This window comes from Theobroma umbraticum, unplaced genomic scaffold (assembly GCF_002168275.2).
Source record: "Theobroma umbraticum cultivar Fairchild unplaced genomic scaffold, ASM216827v3 scaffold_56.0, whole genome shotgun sequence".
NCBI classification, from domain to species: Eukaryota; Viridiplantae; Streptophyta; class Magnoliopsida; order Malvales; family Malvaceae; genus Theobroma; species Theobroma umbraticum.
Window position 1 is genome coordinate 6,856,214 of NW_018397256.1, and position 5,859 is coordinate 6,862,072.

A 5,859-nucleotide genomic window follows, 5' to 3' on the forward strand; every position below is an offset into this window, starting at 1 on the left:
AATTAGTTAGATATAATGTTAATATTAAAAATAATAATATTCTTATATTAAGATAAAAAAAAGAATAAAAATGAAAATGAAATAACATTGAAAATAAAAAAGATAAGTTTAAAAATTACCTTTATTGTTAAAATCAAATGGATAAGTTAATAAATTGAGATGAACTTTTTTAATCCCTTAAAAATAAGTTATTTTCAAAAGTAACCATCTTTTTTATTTTAACTGTTTTTAGCTAAGAGAAAAGATTTTTGAACAAAATTACCCTTAATGAAATTTTTTTATATTCAAACTACAAATTTGAAATTTGAATAGACTCAAATATGATAACTAGAATAACTCCACCAAGAGAAAGTGCAGCCACAACTGCAAGTATGAGGAGGAGCAGAATGACAAGTGATGCGACCTCCGAAGGGTTGCTGCAATTATGTTTCAATTTTACACAAATGATGGACTACGGCTCAAGATCTCCCTAAATGTCTTACTTGTCATGAGCATCGGTTTCATTACTTTTGCTGCCATTCTTCAATCTGCTCATTTTCAATTTTGCTTTGATGGATTCGATCTCTCTCTTATTGCTTTATAATATCAATATATTTTAATTTTTTTACAAAAAAATAAATAAAATAACCAAAAACCTAATTATCCAAATTAAAGGATTTTGGATAATATTTTTTTGTCCAAATCCATTTCATCCTAGTGACGTTGAATAACTTTTCAATTCATATTCATTTTCATGTCAAATTCTTGTTTTATTTTATCTCTATCATGAAAGTGTTTAACTTCAAGAGTTTATATCCTAGTGAAAGGCAAAGATAGAGAACAAGTTGCACATTATGTTTAAAAATATTGTTATTATACACTATGTTTAAAAAAAATTATTACAGTTGAAAAAAAGTTGTTACACATTTTAATTTCAAAAGTTTATGTTGTAATGAAATATAAAGGAATAAGGTATACATCATATTGAATAACAGAAAAGAAAAACAAAATGATATTGCAAGCTTAACTGCTTAAGCATATGTTACATATTTTAGCAGAAGATGTTACACACAAAAATTTTAGCAACAAATATTACACGCCAAGGTCAAAGTTTCAGCACCAAATATTTCATGCCAAAGCTAAAGCCTCATCACCAAATGTTATATGCCAAAACTAAAGCAAAAGAGGTTACACACCAAAACTTCAATAGTAAATGTTACATGCTAAAGTTAAAACTTTAATACCAGATGTTATTTACCAAAGTCAAAGCAAAAAATGTTACATCTCAAGGTCAAAGTTTTAGTACCAAATGTTATATACACAGACCAAAGCTTTACTATTAAATATTGCATGCCAAAGCTTTCTTCTTCCTATTAATATTACACACCAAAGCATGAATAACTTCATTATATGCTAAGACACTTTCAACCAAACTTGAATCATTGAAAAATTCAATACCAATAAACCTAAGAACTTATTGTTACTCACCATATCATGCTTTTGGGTTTGTAGATCGACGATAAAGAGTTTTGTGAATGTAAACTAATAAATTCATGAATATGTTATTACTTTTCATGTTATACTCTTTAGTTTGTAAATCAATGAAGATTTAGCAAGATGATGAGAGATAGAGAGAGATCGTGATAGTGGTAAAATTAAAAAGAATTGGATAATGCGAGAGAAAAAGAAGAGCATAGCTATATGGAGAGTGTAGTAGATGAATGATGGGAGAGAAAAATTGAGAGCATTTAATTTTAGTTTATTTTAAATAGTTTTAAGAGCATTTTTGTCATCTCTTGGCCACTTTTGACTAAAAATTGTTAAATTTATTTTGATGGTTATTTTTGAAATTGTTTTATTATAAGGGTTATTCTTCACAATTTCTTCTTATAAATTAATTATGTTGTTTACTTGTTAACTTGTTAAACAAGCTTTTATGATATGTTTTAAAATTATATTAATTGACCTCACAATAAGCTTAGTTGTACTATAGAATTCAACATTTTATTTTACTTCAACGTGGATTCAACGTTAATAAAAAATTTAGTGTAATAAGATACAAATATTAAAGGCTTAAAGTCAAATTTATTACTATACTATAATTCAAAATTGAATTTGTTACAACATAATGTTTAAAAAAGTTTTTGATTTATTTAATAAAATTAAAATAAATTTTTATTCTTTTTTTGTATTTAATCAAATTCTATATTTATATTTTGAATCAAATAAAGTCTTATTACTAAATGTTGACTAATTGTAATTAGTTAAAATATCAATTGTTTTTTTATGCTTAAATGATGTTGATGTAAAAGGTGAAATATGCCACATAATTATGTTATCATATCATATCATTTTTTATAATGATATATTAGCATACAATTTTAATACCATGAAGTATAAAATAACAAATGATATTTTAAATAATAATAATTAATCACACATTACTCATAGGGGCTTGTTTGGTTCAAAGTAAAATATAAGAAATTGATTGGATGTAATAATGGAATAACAGTTTATTGAATTTTCTTAAATAGTTTTAATGGAATATTTGAATTTTATAATTGAACAGGGAATAAATATTAAATTTATTTTGATTCTTTTAAAATTTTATATTTTTAAAATTAAGAATAAAAGAAAAAAAACTAAAAAAAATTGAGGAGAGCGACAAATTAGGGGAGAGAGAGGAGAGAGAGAGAGAGAGAGAAGGGGGAAGGGGGTAGGGAGCTTCTTATACACCAACCAATCGATCTTAAGTAGATTGATTGATACATCTGATCTTAAGTAGATCGATGTCGTCTACCTCAAGCTTTTCCCTTTCCCTTTCTCCCTTTTTCATTCGCTCTTCTTCTCCTTAGCTATTTTTTTCTTTTATGAACTCACTTCTCTTGTTTATTTTCATTATTTGTTTTGCAAAGTTTGAATTTTTGAATTTTTTCATTATTTTTTATTTAATTTTAGATAAAATATCCTCATCTCTTAACTTTTAGTTATAATTTTACGTGGATCTATAGTTTTTAAAATGGATAGTCTATCCTAAAAGAATATTTTTCGTTAAACACATAAGTTTAGTTGTTAGTTTACCGTTAACATTTTTATTAATTTGATGACGTGATAATATTAAAAAGATAATTTTAATTTTCATTAATTTTAAAAATTATCACATTATATAAACTATATTTTTTTATTTTTATTTTTTTTCTTATTAAAAAAAAAACCACTCGCATGGTTCCCAATGAGCACATATGAGTGCTCCCTTGGAGAGAGTGCTCCACAAGGAGCACAGATCCAGTGCTCTCTAGGGAGAATTGATCTTGGTGGTCTTGGGAGCACTAGATCTGGTGCTGCTTGAGAAATTCGATCGAATTTGAGTCAAATCCAGCTATAGGATGGCCAGTCGAGGCAAGGAATATCGATGGGTTTAAAAAAAATAAAAAAGAATAAGGATATTTTAAATATTTTAGATTAAATATTAACGTCATTTAACTGTTTAGGGCAGAATTTTTATTTTACGAAATAATGAGTTTGTATGTAATTATAATTAAAAGTTAAGAATGATGGAGTATTTCAACCTTAATTTTAAAATTGAAATTAAATTTTTTATTTTAATTTTTTTTTATTTTTCATTTTCAAATTTTTCAAAAAATTTCCAGTCTAAAATTTTTAAGAAAAAGTTATTTTTTATTTTATGATTTTTTTCCAAAATTTCTTTTATTTCAATTTCAAAACTAAATTTTTTTAAAAAATAAAAAGTCAAATTATGTGGCATTTTAGATATGTGGCTCATTTTTATAGGTTGCTTTTGCTAGTTGCGAATTGATTAAGAAAGTACGTTTGACTATTCAATTTGAGTTTTTAAATTTTTCATATTCATATTGACAATTTTATTATATTTTGGATACTCAATACATAATTTAAACTTAATTAAATTCTTGACCCAAATAATATTGACTAATAGTTTTTGGGTATTTGCATTAATGATGTACCTTTTTTTTTTTCAATTTGTGGAAAATAGGCCTCAAAGCCTTTCTCTTTTCTTGGAAAAATAAAAATTGACTTATGTAATTTATTTCCTGTTTAAGCTCATGATTATCGTGGAAAGCATTATTAATTTTTTATCAATTTTAATGCGTCACGGAACTAAATCATGATTATGTAGCATTTTCTTAAATTTTAAAAATATCTGGCTAAGAATCTTTGCTTAAAAGTTAAAACCCAGACACTGATGTGAAATAAAAGATAAAAATATTGGATTAAGTTGTTAATCTGCCACGTGTGAATGATTTCGTCTCGGCATAAAATGTCAATAATTGATGCACACATGCAGTTTTGATTATCATACACGTGCTTACGTGTCAAATTGCCATGGGTGCTTCAGTATTTTATAGTATCGACGGTCCGTATCAGATTGGAATCCATCATGTATTTGTATATGCTGGATGAGATAGCATTGGAAACTTACGGGACAGATCAGTCGTATTATTTCTTACTAGATATTTTGTGATAATATAATATAGTAATAATCGCTCCACGTCAGCCACGCGCGTTTTTAGCCTAAGAATCGGATCACCAGTTCCGGTTGTCTGGCTGGCTGTACAAGTGTCTTCAATCTAATACCTCAGCCAGAGTTATCAACACGTGTCCGAATCGCTTGTTTTTGCAGTCACATCAGATCACGACCGTTCATTTTCCATTGGCTATATCATTTTTCCTTCCATAATTGTAACCGTCCCACCGCACCGACAATTTGACAAACGAGTTATGCTACGCCCAAACTCAGTGTAAGCAATAAAATCCACCCTTCCTTCTTATACAGAAACAACTTTCGTATGTCCAACGATTGATAATTAGAGTGCAAGTTTTATATAATAGTTGGGTTTGCAGTTGATTGTTACTCTTTTAAGATTAAAATAGAGGAATGAGATATTTCGAAGTATCAGAGGGGTGTACACGTCATGTTGATCTGTATATTGTCAACTATGACAGCGAAGACAAAGACGGGAACCAGTAGGATAACAGCTATCGGTTTCGGATTTCATAAAGGGCAAAACTTTCGAAGTCTCGAGAAATCGAAGAAACCGATGATCTCTATTCTCGTCAACAGCTATATAAAGGCTGTCCTTTGGTCACGCTTTTTTCACATTCACATTGTTTTCATCTTTCTGTAATAACCGAAAAGAAAAAAAGAAGAAGAAAGACTCTGTTTGAGAATCTGAAAGGATATATTTGCGATCGGACGTTCTCATCGGGATCACACAGTTGTTGTTAGTCGGATCGGGGCGATTCTCTGGAATTGAAAGTTCGTTATTTTATCAAAATTTGCTTAAGTTAGCAATTTTATGTTTTGGTTGTTGTTGAATTATTTATTTAGGTAATGTGTCAGGCCAATGTTATTATTGAAAATAGTAATTTGTTCATTTTCTTTGTTAGGTGATTTAATCTCTGTTTGGTTTCTGAGAAAATTGGCCGAGAGAGAAGGAAAAGTTGCTTGAAATCATGCATTCCCTTTTCAGGAAGAAGAACAGAAATGTTTTCGAAACATTTTGGGAAAATATAATCTTGATGTAGGAAATTATGGTTTCACGTTTCTTTATCTTTCTCTTTAGATTACTTAATAATCAAGCAGAGTCATAGGATGAAGAGAACTGATTGGCTTAATATGATCTAATTGAGGATCAACCGTAGTGCACTAATGATAGATGATTGAACCAATGGCTTTTATTAGCATAAGATCGTGAATTTGTGATTGATTGTAAATTTTGATTGAATTTGCTTGTGCATGGAATATGGTGTGTAAACAAAGTTAGTTGTTTTTGCTGCTGATTGATTTGGGGTCATGGCTGTGTTGTTTTTGCTGCTGCTGCTGCTGCTGTTTGCTTGTTA